Source organism: Anastrepha ludens, chromosome 2 (genome assembly GCF_028408465.1).
Source record: "Anastrepha ludens isolate Willacy chromosome 2, idAnaLude1.1, whole genome shotgun sequence".
Lineage (NCBI taxonomy): Eukaryota > Metazoa > Arthropoda > Insecta > Diptera > Tephritidae > Anastrepha > Anastrepha ludens.
In genome coordinates, this window is record NC_071498.1 from 153201368 (window position 1) to 153217646 (window position 16279).

Genomic DNA, 16279 nt, shown 5'->3' on the forward strand with positions numbered 1-16279 from the left:
CTTTTGTTCGTATGCATTGCCTACTCATAAATTATACTCAGTTTCGTGGCAAATGCCGCTTCTTTAGAATGGAGTGAGGAGCTAAGAAAAATCGCATTGTAGTTATTGCATTGCAGAAGTGGGATAAAAGTGCATGTGAGATTTACGAATTGCAGAAAAAACTTATTATTTCGAGAATGTTTGTTTACCTCACCATCAATCGTTTTCCCCAAATGTATGAAGTGGGTGTGCGCATATGGGCCGCTACAAGTATAAATTTAGTTGTAAAATACCAATTGCCAGTGAACTAGAAAACTAACCAATGACTTTCTTTTCCACTTTACAGGATGCACCATAACGAAATTCAACTTCGCAGTGGCTAACGGCATACAACTGCAACAATTTAAGGTGATTTTTCATACAATTCATATATCTAAAATAATTAAAATAAAATTATAAATAATAAAAATAAATAAAAATTCAGGTAATAACAATGAAATGGGCCGCATGTTCATAAAATGCCAGCGCCTACTTTTTGTTTTTGTGTTTAATTACTGTGCAGAAGCGACCAACTGCTTTTTTTTATCACTACATATTATAAAACAAATCCGCTTTTTCTGTCCCTATGTCCCCTTATACGCTTAAATCTTTAAAACTACGCAACGGATTTTGATGCGGTTTTTTTTAAAGATAGATTGATTGAAGAGGAAGGTTTATATCTATATAATGTGAAGAAATATATAAAGGGGGCGTGGCAATCGGTCAAAATGTGGCAAAAAAACATAATTTTTTTGTTTTCACGGCCATAAATCATAAACGAATCAACCAATTAAAATGAAACTTTCTTAGAGTTTAACTTTGAAATATTAACTTTCGTTCTGCATAAAAAAAAAATTGATATATTTGTTATTTAACCAAAATTGTTTAAACAAAAGCAGCTCTTTTTCCAAAAAAAGCTGTTTGTGTGTTTGTTCGCTGTCAACCGAATGAAGCAACAGGCGTTAAGCGATAATCTCACCACACCTCATTAATGTTGAATTACATCGTATGGTGACGTATGTATGTATGTATTTACGAATCGCTCGCATTATTTCATTTCGGACATATGTACATATGTATCTATGTATGTACTGAATTCCATGTAATTATATGTACATACAATTTTACAGCGAAATAAAACGCTATTTTCACGTTCTATATTAGTAAATCGCACATAATTAAAATACAGTTCTTGAATAGTTTTTATTGATTCGGAGCGCGTTTAGTTTGCTATCGATTCCATACAATTACAGTTTTTGTCATTTTCTTTTTACGACAACTAATAGCTTATTTTCGAAGCGATTTCAACAAATGGGTACAACATTAATCCTTATCCAATTAAATACCTTAAATACATTGTTGTTTTCATATAGATCTATGTATATGGCTCTTTACAGCATATAATTAAAAACAATATTTTTCAAGATATTTCATCAGTATTTAGTAATTGAGATCTACCGGAAAAATTGCGTTAGCTGTTGCGTCATCCGGCATTGCCGTTACTCTTTTGGAAGGAGGCCGAACCGCACACTCTACAATCAAGCTCTCGCTGAAAATCGCCAGCGATGATGATAACAGCGTCTGTAGTGTTTCTAAGCAGAGCAATACAGGAAAATTGATGCGTGGCTGCTCATTAATAGCCTGGGACGAAGCTACCATGTCAAACAAGACGTTTGTGGAAGCACTGGATAGGACAACACGCGATTTGCACAACAAAAATTCACCTATGGGTGGATGTACAATTCTGTTCTCAGGAGATTTCCGTCAAATACTACCAATTGTGACTCGAGTAACACGTACTGACGAAATAAATGCTTCGCTAAAAAGATCCCACCTTTGGTTGCATGCCAATAAATTAGAGCTTAAAACTAATATGAGGGTTTCGTCATCTTCACGTGAGAACAGGCTATTTCCAGAGATGCTGCTAAAAGTTGGCAATGGAGAATTAATAGGACTATGAATAAGTTCGTTACGGTTTTACAACAGATGGCGTAACTTGATTATTATTCCATCGATCCACATTTCCAAACATTCATTGGAGAGCTACTGTCGTAAGGCACAAACGTCAGTATAAGTTTTTTATTTGAAGCGTAAACAACAATATTTTTACCACACTTGAAAATGTCGAATTTCGTGCCAAATAATGTGTTTTTGCGGGGAATTCTTCTTCATTATTTTAATATGAAGAAAAAAGCAGCCGAAAGTCATCGTATCTTGGTGGAAGTTTATGGTGAGCATGCTCTATCTGAGCGAACGTGCCAGAAGTGGTTTGCACGCTTTAAAAGTGGTGATTTTGGCTTGGAAGACGAAGAACGCGAGGGTGCGCCGCCAAAGTTCATGGATACCGAATTGGAGGAATTGCTCGATCAAGATCCGGCTCAAACGCAAGAAGAGGTTGCAAAAACTTTGGGAGTTGATCAATCAACCATTTCCAAACGTTTAAAAGCCATGGGAATGATCCGAAAGGTAGGCCATTGGGTGCCGTATGAATTGAAGCCAAGAGACGTTGAACGCCGTTTTATGGCATGCGAACAACTGCTTCAACGGCACAAAAGAAAGGGTTTTTTGCATCGAATTGTGACTGGCGATGAAAAGTGGGTCCATTACGACAATCCAAAACGTCGGGCAACGTATGGATACCCTGGCCATGCTTCAACATCGACGTCGGCGCAGAATATTCATGGCCTGAAGGTTATGCTGTGTATCTGGTGGGACCAGCTGGGTGTTGTGTATTATGAGCTACTGAAACCGAATGAAACGATTACGGGGGATGTCTACCGACGACAATTGATGCGTTTGAGCCGAGCACTGCGAGAAAAACGGCCGCAATACGCCGATAGACACGACAAAGTTATTTTGCAACATGACAATGCTCGGCCACATGTTGCACAAGTGGTCAAAACATACTTAGAAACGCTCAAATGGGATGTCCTACCCCACCCGCCGTATAGTCCAGACCTTGCGCCATCCGATTACTATCTCTTCCGATCGATGCAACATGGCCTGGCTGACCAGCACTTCCGTAATTACGATGAAGTCAAAAAATGGATCGATTCGTGGATTGCGGCAAAACCGACCGAATTTTTCACAAAGGGAATCCGTGAATTGCCAGAAAGATGGGAAAAAGTAGTAGTAAGCGATGGACAATATTTTGAATATTAAATTTGTAACCATTTTACGTCAATAAAGTTTCAAATTTCGAAAAAAAACCGCACGAACTTATTCATAGTCCTATTAACACAAAGTGAGGGAAGAATTAACCTAGAAAACCATTGTGTTTTGGTAGACAACATCCAAGAGTTAGTCAACAATGTCTATCCTGACATTGATAACTTAAGTTATAAGGCAATTTCTTGGTTTAAAGAAAGAGCTATTCTGTCACCAACAAACGAACAAGTAGATAAAGTAAATAACTTGATTATTTCAAAGATTGATGCGCCGACGAAAATATACTACTCGGTCGATACTGTTCTCGATTTGGAAGAAGCTGTTCAATTTCCTACAGAATTTCTAAATTCTTTGAAATTCTTTGTCCTGTTATTTTATTAAGAAACCTAAGTCCACCTAAACTTTGTAATGGCACGCGTTTGCTGGTAAAATCACTGAAAACTTTCATAATAGAGTGCACAATACTCACAGGATGTGGTACCGGCGAAGATGTATTGATTCCCCGAATCCCTCTGATACCATCGGATCTACCATTCCAATTTAAACGCTCACAATTTCCGGTAAAGACATCTTTTGCAATGACCATTAATAAATCTCAGGGTCAAACCTTCAACGTTGCAGGCTTAGATTTGAGCGTTGACTGTTTTTCACATGGCCAACTGTATGTCGCTCTTTCAAGAGTAACCTCTAGAGAAAACATGTTTGTATTGTCTAATGACAAGAAAGCTATGAACGTTGTATATAAAGACATTCTGTAATATATTAATTGTTGTAAAAATAAAATAAATACAATACATATGTAAAAATGCAAAAAGGAAATATGTTAAGGTGTAGGGTATGAATTTAGATATCCCAAAGACAGCAGGAAATCTTCATGCTTTAAAGAAAGGGGAATTGTTTTACTCCAAATTTAACGCGTGCGGGCCACGGGCACTAATGAATAAGCCAAAACTACTGGATCGATTTTAATCATTTTTTCAGTGAGTGACATAAGGTATATATTTTATACACGTGCGAAGCCGGGCGGGTTGCTAGTGTTAAATAAATAATTTATGATACTCACTAAATGGAAATATAAATGCATTCACATTTACTTAGGGAGGCATAATATGAAAACTTTGAGGCCAGTTTTCGCGACTTTTTGTCATTTGTAAATGAGCAAATGGGCGATAGAATTTACTGTCATCTTTTTTGATTTACTTGTCTCACAAAACTGATGATATTTTCAAATAATTTGTAATACTAAGAGGTCACGGAAGAAATATTTTTATGTGTTATTTTTATTTTTATTCAAGAATAATTATTATATTCTCTTTCAACTTTTCTCTGCTTAAGAGGCCAGTGCCATACTGAGAAGCTCCTTTGGACCAAAGCAGTGTTTATCGGTGGTACAAAATGCTCTCAGAAGGCCGAGAAGATGTGAACAACGAAAAGCATGCCGGTCGCCCGAGCACTTCAACAACAGACGAGGTGAAGAAAATGGTATTGGCCAATCGTCGAATCACCGTTAGAGAAGTTGCTGAGGACCGAGGACCTAGACATATCGATTGGCTGGTGTCATTAGATGTTTTTCAATGATTTGGGCATGAGACGGGTCGGAGACGGTTTTTCTCAAAATGGTGTTTTCAAAGTCGGTGACCAACATTACTAGAAAACGGCTAAACCGATTAGTATCAAATTTTAACACGAGTGTCGTTTAAGGCCGTAATTTTGGTCAAAAATCGATTTTTTTTTGTCAAACAAATTTATTGTGTTTATTCCTTCGATTAATTACTACATTTAACATTACTTTAGCGAAATCTGTCTGGCTTTTTAATTTCAGAAAATCCAGTGCAGAGATATAGTGGTCACCGCAAAACGTCTTTTTTGTGAGAAGCCCCCGGAGATCAGCTGTAGCACCTTTCCAAATAAATATTGTTACTAATACTAAGTCTTAAAATGCAGTTGAAAGATAACGTATTATGTGTACAAATTTTTATATCAATAAATTTTAAAGTTTTCTCTGAAAAAATTCAGGAAATTTTGCTTTTTTTCGGCCTTCTAACTGTATATAACTCCTTAATTTCATGGCTTATCAAAATGACTTGCCCAAAATTCAGTACTTACCGCTTGAAAAAGCAAGTTTAGTGCATTCGCGAATTTCTAGCCAATTTCTGTGTATTGCGTATTAGGTCAAACTACCACAGTTTTTGTAAAGCACCTTAAAAATGCCCTCGTAAAATACGAAAATACTTCTACACGGCACTGAGGCAATTAAAATTGATAGATTTTTTGTGACTCATTCTTTCTCAAACTTCAAATTATTTTGAAAGTGAAAAATTAATAATTAGGTAGATAAGGCCTTGGCTTCATTTGGTGTGCCGGTTAGCATGAGAAAGAAATGACTGGCGCGCTTTGTTCAACTCAGCCAAAATCTCGTTACTAATTAAGAATCGTTAGCGTATAAGTTAACATATTCAACAATTCGAATTAACTTCACTTAAAATATTCGTTTATTTATTGCCACAAAATATTATGCTGACGCTATGTCTGCGACAGCGGATGTTTTGGCAGAAACAGTGCCAAGTGTTTTGTGGTAATCTGACGCGCACGTGTTGCATCGTCAACAATAAATGCAGTTAAGCGAGGTTTCATTATGTTGTGCTTGCCTAATTAGAGTTAGTCTTTTAGAGTACTCAAGAAGAGCATGAAGCTCAAATAAAATGTAAAATAAAATAATAATAAAAATTCAAATAAATGTAAATTAAAATAATAATAAAAATACTAATAAATGTAATTTATACACTCTAGCTCTTCCCTGAGAACCAGAGAGGGCTATAACGTGCACAAACAAGATCGTGAGCTAGAAAATGCTGCCCTAGCATTCATAGTCCATGACGCAGTGCAGTATCGTTTTATCGATGAAGGCATAGACCGCAGGGATAGCACCATAGAATGACAGGGAATAGTTGGTCAGTCAGGCGATAACATATATATATGTAAATACTGTTACCCGGTTGGACATCACTACCGATCGGTAGTTGGTGACTTTAGTGCGCACGATGTTCTTTGGTACTCAAGCTTACCAAACGATCTTAGGAAACAGCTTTTGGTAGAGCATATAGATAATTCGACGTTCTGCACAGTGAACGATAACGCCCCCCGCCTAGATAGTGGATAATTGCAGCAACTCGCCTGACATAACAATTGCTAGTGTAGGTCTGATAAATAGCATAACCTGGCGACCTATGTTATCATTGGCTTCAGAGAATCGTCTCGATTGAGAGACGTGCCGACTTTGTTTCCGTTTATAACCGGTCATACGCTTCGGGGCCTGCTTCGCGGTTTTGACTGAGGACACCTTCGCTGCTCTCCCCATCTCCACCGATGTGCGCGTAGGCGAAGGCATATGTTGCAAAGTGATCACAGTGCTGCAGCTCGCTTCACTCCTGCTGGAAGGATCCACGAGATGCGCCTGAATTTCCCAGCTGAAGCAGCCGTTATAGCAAACGATCGTGACCACTTACACCTGGCTGATTCCGGGGATCCCCGTATATGGGATCTCAGTTAAAGATTCCGCAATTGGTCACCCAAAATAAGTGGACCAAATGGGAGGCGAACCCGAATACCTGAAAGTTTACCACAGGTGTGAGTAAGCTCTCGTACTGTAAGGCCCCTGTCGAACCCTACGAAGCACAACGGCAAGGTAGGAATCACCTTTAGCGGTTCAATCGTCGGATCCGAAGAGATGCGCGAGCTCTTTTAGCTGGCAATTTATATTGCATCCTCCGGTCGATAGGTTCAAAAGACGTGCCCCCAGACGGTTGCACAAACTGCCGAACAATAGTGCGCCACTTACTTTCTCCAGTGAGGAGGTTCATGGGGTCATCAACAAACCAAAAACTTCTAAAACCATTGGCCCTGCTAGAATTAATGTGTTGGAAGTGGGATTTCTCTCAAGGGCATTCAACTTGTCTATAGCCACTCTCAAAATTCCTGACAAGTGAAAAGCAGGGAGATTAGTCCCACGAATTGGGGAGTCATATCGCTTGATAACTCTCCTTTCCTAAGTAGAGAAGCCTCTTGGGGTGCTCCTACTCTAACTCTACACGAAACGCTTGAAACAGCACGCTTACTGGGTCTACCGTTAGATGAGTTAGACGAAGACGGCCGGTAACTACATCGCATTGACAGGGTTTAGTAAGATGTTACAACAACAACAATATTTCTTTCGAAATGAGGAAGGAGCTGCCGTTACGGTTAATGGCGACCGCTATTGAGCCTTTCTGAATTAATCAGCTGAAACCCATTAGAAGAAAGAAGAAAAGAGTATTCAGAGCTTCAGAGGCTGTTGTCCTAGGAGCGCCGCTGATGCAAATAAGCCGTTCACCCAAACTGTAATCCCGTAAAGGAGAATAGGTCTGATATACATATATATATACATATATATAATTGGCGCGTACACCCTTTTTGGGTGTTTGGCCGAGCGCCTCCTCCTATTTGTGGTATGCGTCTTGATGTTGTTCCACAAATGGAGGGACCTACAGTTTCAAGCCGACTCTGAACGGGAGATATTTTTATGAGAAGCTTTTTCATGGCAAAAACTCACTCGGAGGTTTGCCATTGCCTGCCGAGGGGCGACCGCTATTAGAAAAAAATGTTTCTTAATTTTGGTGTTTCACCGAGATTCCAACCAACGTTCTCTCTGTGAATTCCGAATGGTAGTCACGCACCAACCCATTCGGCCACGGCGGCCGCTGTCTGATAACGATCCTATAAATCCAGTGAGTGCTCTTCGCAGAAAGACCCCACACGCGTTCAATGACCTTTTTTCATGCAAATAGAGTTGCAGTAGCTTTCTTTACCCTGTCCTTACCATTCATGTTACAATTTAGTTTCTTGTTGAGAATTACATCTAAATATTTGGCGCTATCTCCCTTTTCTAGCTTTACACCATTTAATGATGCCGTCACAAATTGTGGAATTTTATTCATACTTAAAATCATTGAAATTAGTTAATTGGGAAAAAATTTCATATTTTCTATTAAATCTTGTTTCACGAATTCATCAAACGGCGTTACACGTTTTTTCTTTGTATGCTGAACTTGATATTATTGAGCTTTTGGCACATCAAAGTTAAATCCTACACATACACTCTTACAAATTCGTTCTGGTGCCACTGTACAAACAGCAAATACGACCAAAAAGGAGACTCAAGTGTTTTGCGATACATAACCGAAAACCTCTTCTATGCACACATGGCAGCCGCTAACTCGGACTGGTTACGAGTAGGGCAGCTTCAACTAAAATACACCGAATTTCAAACGAAAAATTCTGTGTTTAGTAGGAAATATGACAATTTGTTGGCATCAAATGGCAGAAGGTTGCTCCTCAGTCAAAGAGCATACAACGAGAAGGAGCTGAAGAGCGCGTTACGCAATTTACAATTCAAAAACTTAAATTGATGTTTATAGCTTCTGTGGCAGTTGGCGGAGCAAATGTTTCACACGCCACTCGGCGAATGGAATGATGGATATTTGTTTTGCGCAAACAAACAAAGCAAAAAAGGAAAACTTGCAAATGGCTTACAAAGAAGAGGCTGCTAAAAATCCTGCAACAACAACAACAGCACCAAAAAATGATATGCGAGTATCATTCGTAATAATAAGTCAGTCGCCGGTGGCATTAATTCAGTTTAGGAATGCAAATGTATCGGCGCAATGTGTTTGTTTTCCAGTGCTCGAGAGAGCACAGCGTATCTAGGCAGTGCTTACGTAAATTTGTAGACGCGCAGGCTACTGTGCTTTGGGTGAGGATGTGAAATGTGGATTTATGGCGGAAAAATATGCGTTTGGGGAACAACATGGGCCTAATGGGACTTATGCAAATGGAACACCATTTTTAATGGGAAAAATGCTGCGTACCTGTTGTTTAATGCAATGCAACTTTTGAGACTTAAACGCAAATGGTGATATTTTCAGTGGTTGTAAAGAATTTTAATTACATATTTGTGTTAACTTTTGATAAGCCATTTGAAATAATAATAGTCCACTAGGAAAGATACACGGCATTTTGGGTCCGGCATTTCAGCGGACAACTATTCCAGGGAATTTATATATCTGGGCGGTGCCAACAACAAACAATGTCAGCCTGGAGTTAAACCGATGAATCAGGTTTGCTAATTGCTGTTACTGTGGTCTCCGTAAGCAAATGTGTATGTGCAGATACCTCTCTCGCCCGACGAAACTAACGCTCTACAAGACGCTCATCTTGTCCGTGCTGCTCTATGGCACTGAAGTATGGGTTGTGTCGCAAACTGATGCAGCCGCTCTTGCGGCATTCGAGAGAAAGATACTTCGGTCCACTTCATGTTGACGATAACTATTGTACTATCGTCGAATGAACTACGAGCTGTAGGAGAATGAACTGTACGACAATGTGGACATAGTTAAGCGCATCAATATTCAGCGCTAGTGCTGGCTGGGCCAGGTCGAGCGCATGGATGCAGAAGCTCCAGCAAATAATGTTTTCGGATGGCAAGTTAGAGGACAACGACGTAGGGGAAGATCATGCCTCCGATGGGTGACTAAGTCGAAGCAACCTTATCAACGCTTGGCCCCACAAATTGGATAAGGCGCGAGCAAAGCAGAGACGCCTGGCGAAGCTTGTTGCAGTCGGCCTTAATCCGGCTTGACCAGGCCAGCCATAAGTAAATAAGTAAGTAATATAGTCGTGTTTTTTAAAAAGCCTTGAAATATAGGGTACCTCAACAGGCCTTGCACAGTATATCCCTTTTGATCGCAGTGCGAAGCAGCTTCATAATACTAAGCGTTTGTGGTTTCTCGGCGAAAAACTGCGACAAGTAATTTTCACAGGCTTCTCTTCAAGCCAACTTTACTCTATTAAGGGAGTTCTGCATTGACCGAAACAAATGGTAGTCCGATGGTGCAAGGTCAGGGCTATATGGTTGATGCATTAAAACTTCCCAGCCAAGCTCTCCCAGTTTTTGCCGAGTCATCAAAGATGTGTGTGGCCTAGCGTTGTCCTGATGGAAGACGGCGCCCTTTCTGCTGATCAATTCTGGGCTTTTTTTTCGATTGCTTGTTTCAATCTCATCAGTTGTTGACAGTAAAGTGTAGAATCAATCGTTCGAGCAGTGGATGATTCCTTTCCAATCCCACCGAACACACAGCATAACCTTTCGAGGCGTCAATCCTGACTTTGCCACCATTTGTTGAGCTTCATCACCCTTGCACCATGATCTTTTTCGCACATTTTTGTCGTATTTGATCCACTTTTCGTATCCTGTTACCATTCGCTGTTGAAGAAAGTATCGAATTTTCTCTACTTTTATCTCAATTTTGGAACATTTTCAGGCGCAACTGGCTTCACTACCATAACCATAAAACTGTCAGAGAACTTTTCCTGAAGCATAATGCTAATTTTAAACTGCCGCATAGTAGAGCCGATACTGCATGGGAATGTAAAGTTCAGTCCGGATCGAATTTAGCACTTCCATACCTAGTTTGATTACATTTGTGCGTGTCCGTTATTGTAGTCTTTCACGGCGTATAAATGACCGCAATGTTGATCATAAATAAACTACACACAAATGGCTCGACCAGATAGTCATCCGGCTTTCCTGCTTTTCCAACTCTTAAACACACACACTCGCGCACGTTTTATTTGCATATTTGCATATTTCCGATTTTCATTTTACCATTCACCGGTGAAATATTTTGCATCTGCCCTCACTGGTGCGGTTGTATGTATCTGCAGTATTTTTAAATTCTTAACAAATTTGTCTGGGAAACTTTATAGGATAATAATTTTCTTAAATACTTAATTCATGGCTTGACAAAGGGGAATTCAAGTCAACAAATGTATTTCTTTTATATGTACATATACGTATGTATGAATGCGTGCATGTGGCAGACACGCATTTAAGAGAGAAATAATTTATGATTTCCAGGAGAATTTTCTACAATTCTTCTGAATGCATTTAAGATGGAAACGATTTTAATAGTTAATGCCAATACAAAGGAATACTTTGGATATTAATAAGTGTTCAAAATTTATTCGACTGTAATTGACGGTGTCCAATGTAGTCGAATGAGTTGACCCGTGCATTAAACATCAAAGGAAAAAATAGGAAGGCCTACAAAATAGGCTTCCACAGTTGATGAAAAACGCTTTCCAGGTATCAATTTGTTTAGGTCTGGAAATAGTTGGAAGTCGCTAGGGGCGACATCTGGAGAATACTGTGGATGATCTAATAATTCGCACTTTAATTCATGGATTTTAGCCATAGTCAAAATGCTGTTGTGACACATTGAAATATAAAGATTAAATTGAAATAATGAAATTTTTGTGTAGAACCATTCATGGCATTTATTTTTACACATAATCCCTAGAAAATGTTGGCCGCAACTGCGCCGTAATTCGGCCATCCATAGACACCAATTTTGAATGCCTCGCTGGAGGACTACGGTAGGTATCTTTTGAATAACTTTAGTAATTTTAGCTTCCAATGCCGCGATCGAAGCTGGTTCATGCACAAAACAATTTAAACTTTACATATCCCCACAAATAAAAGCCCAAAGGTGTGATGTCACACGAACTTGGTGGCCAATCGACTGGTCCGTGACGAGAGATAAATTGCGCACAGAAACGAGACGCAGTAAATCCATTACTTCACGGCCTATATGGCAAGTAGTGGCATCTTGTAGGAACCAAATGTTGTGGAGATCACAGGCTGAAATTTCCGGTATCAAAATGTGGTTTATCGTGGCGCTATAGCGTTTGTCATTCACTGTTACATTGGCGCCAGCCTCGTCTTTGAAAAATCATCGGCCATTCTTCCAGCCCTTAGGCCGCACCAAAGGCTTGTTTTCAATAGATATAATGGCTGTTCTTTAATGGCTTCGAGTTACTCTTCAGCCCGAAAATGTCAATTGTGCATATTGACATCCCCATTAAGCCAAAAACGTTGGACGGTTAAGTACACCCAAAGTTGGCCTGATCGTTCGATGAACACTTTTCACAGAGCGTCGATTTTCGATTGTACACTTGAGGCATAAGCTTTTCCATGATGAAATGTCAATGAATACTGAAAAAAATTATGTAAATATTTAGTTTAACAGTAGTCATGCGTGATCTGTCAAAAAATCTTTTAGGTATAAGTATCTTCAAACTGATCATTCTTTACATTATGTTGGGGAAAGAGAAATCTATTATTTTTGCACAAATGGTTAAAAACTGCCTTATGATCGGTTTTTAGCTCCTGGGCGATGCTACAACTACCAGTATACCGGTTAACTTCGATTATTGGTGTGATCTTCATTGTCACTTTTAACATTATCAACATTTTCTTTAACACCAAAAGTGCCTAAATATAATCGACGAAACCAAAATTGCCCGTAATTAGCTGTTACAATATCGGCACCGAAAACTTCAATCAAAATTTTAGCGAGCTGACTTGCGTTTTCGCCTTATAAAATGTACCTCTTCTCTTTGTTGACTTCCATTGTCAACACCCTAAAACTCACAACTGAAGGGAATGGAACAAACAAAAAACAGCAAAGGAAATTTTTTTAGTCTGAAATGTCACCTTGAATTGTCACCTTGACAACGAGTGTAAATCTGAAAATCAAGCAGGGGTGTATGCTGTGCAAGAAGCGCTGAACTTTGTTGTTGAAAACAGATGAACAGGTAGATCTATATGTGTCTGCAGTGACAGCCAAGCTGCGCTCAAGGCTTTAGACAGTACTCCAATCACATCAGGGGTAGTCGAGTTCTGTAAACTCAGGCTGAACTATGTCAATAGACATAACAGCCTGATGCTAACATGGGTCGTGGAACACGTAGGTATAGTGGGTGACGAGATCTCTGACTCCTTAGCTAGGATGGGCTCTGAGGCCAACTTCTCCGGCCCTGCCACCGTTCTGCCACTCCCTTCTGCAACCATCAAAGCCACGGTTCGTAAAAGGGTTATTACAATCCACAAACGAGCCTGGCAGACTGAGAGAAGATGGACTAAAGTGATGTTACCTGTCATGTCTAACCGAATGTCGCAAATCCTTCTGTCATTAAGCAGAAGAGACTGCAGACAGCTTGTTGGAATGATGACGGGCCACTTTCTGTGGGCGAAGCACATGGAAAAGGTGGGCATCTCAGACAGTGCAATCTGTGCGTCTGCCCCGCCGAGGCTCGAATCAGTTTTGAGGTCTTTGTCACTGATGTGTTAAGAAGCGACCACCTTGGCTCCTTTGGGCTACAAGACCTACTCAGATTTCTTCGGAGATCGGGTAGATTTAAAGAAAATTAAAAGGGAATCCAAGTGTAGTACAATGGACTTAATTGTGTCTGGGTGCTGTATTTGCTAGTTGTCCCGACAAAAAAAATTTTTTAAATTGTGTGATCGATACTTTACGAGATACCAATCACTGCAGGCATATACCGCGAAAATAATGAATTTATTTTTCCACAAACTAATTTAAAGAATTATGGAATTATGAATTATTTTGCAGTGTTTCCTATTTGTTCCATGTTAATGCATGTGATATGCTCTGATTTCTTTAACTCGTTTCACTTAACTCATTTTCATTTTCGTCGAATTTCATTGCATTCCTTTTCAATTCATTGTAGTTCAATTCTTTGATTTCACTTCCATTCAATTCATTTTATTTTATCTCTTACCATTACAATACGCACAATAATATTCATTTATGATGTCCTTCACATTCAGTTATATTTTTTTTTTGTTTTTGTTAACATTTTCCCTTTATGTGTTTGTTTTCCAGTTTATTATGCTACGCCTTGCCCGTGGAGCCTACATTTCATTGGCAAAACTGAGGAAGAAAGCCTTTATTCATTCGCTTTTATTTATTCACAAGTACACAAAAAGTAACTCGCAAGCAGCCGTCAGATTGACAAAACGATAGCTGCACGCGCTCTCCCATTTAAAAGTCATAAGTAAATACCACAGCGGCTACAACAAAGGCAGCGCAAGTACACAACAAAACAAATAAATAATCGAATGAGTTTGTAAATGCAGAAATTTTTCACGCTTGAATGACACTTTTCATTTAATGCACACGTGCGTGCACACATACATACATATATACTAGAGGATTGTCACTGTCATTATGTGACATTTTTACCGTGATTGCCGTTCCATTTTATGTAAATGTATTTAAAGTAAGAGTTTGCATAAGTGGAGTGCGCTGTGAAGGCAGGTAAAATAACAGGTAAAGCCATTATGGTGTCACTCAAATGCCAAGTGCGACTATTCAATGCGCTCCATGCCTCCATCGGCTGCAAGCAATGGGAGTCAAAAAACCCGAACAGGTGGTTGGCATGCAATTTCAGATGGTTGATTAAATCTGGCACGCACATCCTGTAAGGTGTTTGACCAAATTTCTCCTTTGTAAGGTTAGGGGTAGTGAGAGTTTTCAAACAATTGCATTTTTTTTGCATTTCCTTAAAGGTTAATATATTAAAAATATTGTGTCGTAATTTGAAGTGAATCCGACAAATACTTTTAGAGTTATTCAAAAATTAACAGAGGGCGCTCGGGCGCTCCGGTTCGATAGCAAAACTTTCAACTATGTTTTTTGAACTGGCGATCACTGTAACTTAAAATCCGCTTGGTAGATTTCAATAAAATGTATGCTGCTTTTGAGAAACATAAAACCTCATGCCTGATTGATCGATTTTTTATTTTCAAAAATTTCGATTTTTTTTAACAATTAATTATCGGTTTTTTCTCGAAAATCTGAAAAATATTTTCTTGTTAATTTTGAAAAGAAGCTTCGATCAGGCACCAAATTATCTATTAATAAAACTCATTTCTCTTGATTTGAAATTCTGATTGATTTTAGATGAATCTCCAAGGATTTGTGATGATCAGAGCCAGGGACTTCTGGAGAAACGGGCTCCATGCAAACAGCGATAACTTCTACAATTATTAACATTTTTTTTTTTGAAAATTTGTTAAAGTCAAGTCGAAACAAAATGTATTAATGCTATGTTTTTATTTTTGTGAAATAAAGCAATTAATTAGCAAACAAAATATTGAAAATCATAATTTTTTCGGGCCTCTAACTACCCCTAACCCCTTATTTAATGCTGTGGTTCTTGATCTTGTCTGCCCTTCGGAGGAACCTAACGTATTTTGCCGCGTTGGAATGGCAGATGATTATTAAGACGAGTTTTTTCATGACGAAAATAAGCAAACGCTGCTGGAGTTTGTTTTCTTTTTCATTTGGATTGATACTGACATTGCGCATTGAGATCGCTATGGATGAGTAGAAATGTTGAAATTTTCTTTAGGTAACGAAGAGAGCAAAGAGAAAAGTTTTACCAAAACGCGTTGATCAGACCACTTACTGCTATATTACACAAGTGTGCAATAATCAAATATTTTTAGTATATTAATTTGGGTAAAAAGAAATCCATCATTTTTTCGGTAGATGGGTGTAGTGATCGATGTCTCGTAAAGCATCGATCATACAATTTAAAGTTTATGCTCGTAGTCAAGGTGACATTTCACACTAAAAACATGCTTTTGTTGTGTTTGTGCCACTCAGTTGTGAGTTACAGGAATACAACAAAGAGGCAATTCAGTACATTTTACAATGCTTTTATTATGGTGTCGAAAAAATTACAATAATTTCAAATTAGGTGCAATTTTGGTTTGCTTGATTCCGTTGAGGCATTTGTGATGTTAAAGAAAATGTCGAATATGACAATAAAATCACAGAAACAATTGGAGTTGACGCGACGTCGTTCGTTCTGAACGATAAGATACGCATAGATATACATATATAGTAAAAGAGTCACGTTTTCATTCAAAGGCATTAGTGGCCATTAGCGATGAGGTCTTATCTGCTTTATAATGTTAACTTACGATGGGAGACGAAGGGAGTTTTAGAACGGATTTCAGTTCTTCGATTCAGTTTCTCAGAGTTACTGCCAGAGGAACCAGCAGGCTGTTTATATAATTTGTATTTTATATTAAGCACGATGGCTAAGTGATCTAGAGATGATTCGTTAGATAGTGACAGTTCTGATGAATATTACTTTGAATCTGATAACACGGAAGATGACGGCA

The 16279-nt window shown here is 38.8% G+C and overlaps 1 protein-coding gene across 1 annotated transcript in view; it reads left to right on the forward strand.

Annotated features, from left to right (window-relative positions):
* The first annotated feature begins 317 nt into the window (after window positions 1-317).
* Window positions 318-16279, forward strand: part of LOC128855631 (cGMP-specific 3',5'-cyclic phosphodiesterase) — a 135503-nt gene continuing 119541 nt past the window's right edge. The window contains exon 1 of the mRNA XM_054090689.1: window positions 318-387. The gene's annotated coding sequence lies outside the window, so the exon portion shown is untranslated. The remainder of the gene's footprint in view (window positions 388-16279) is intronic.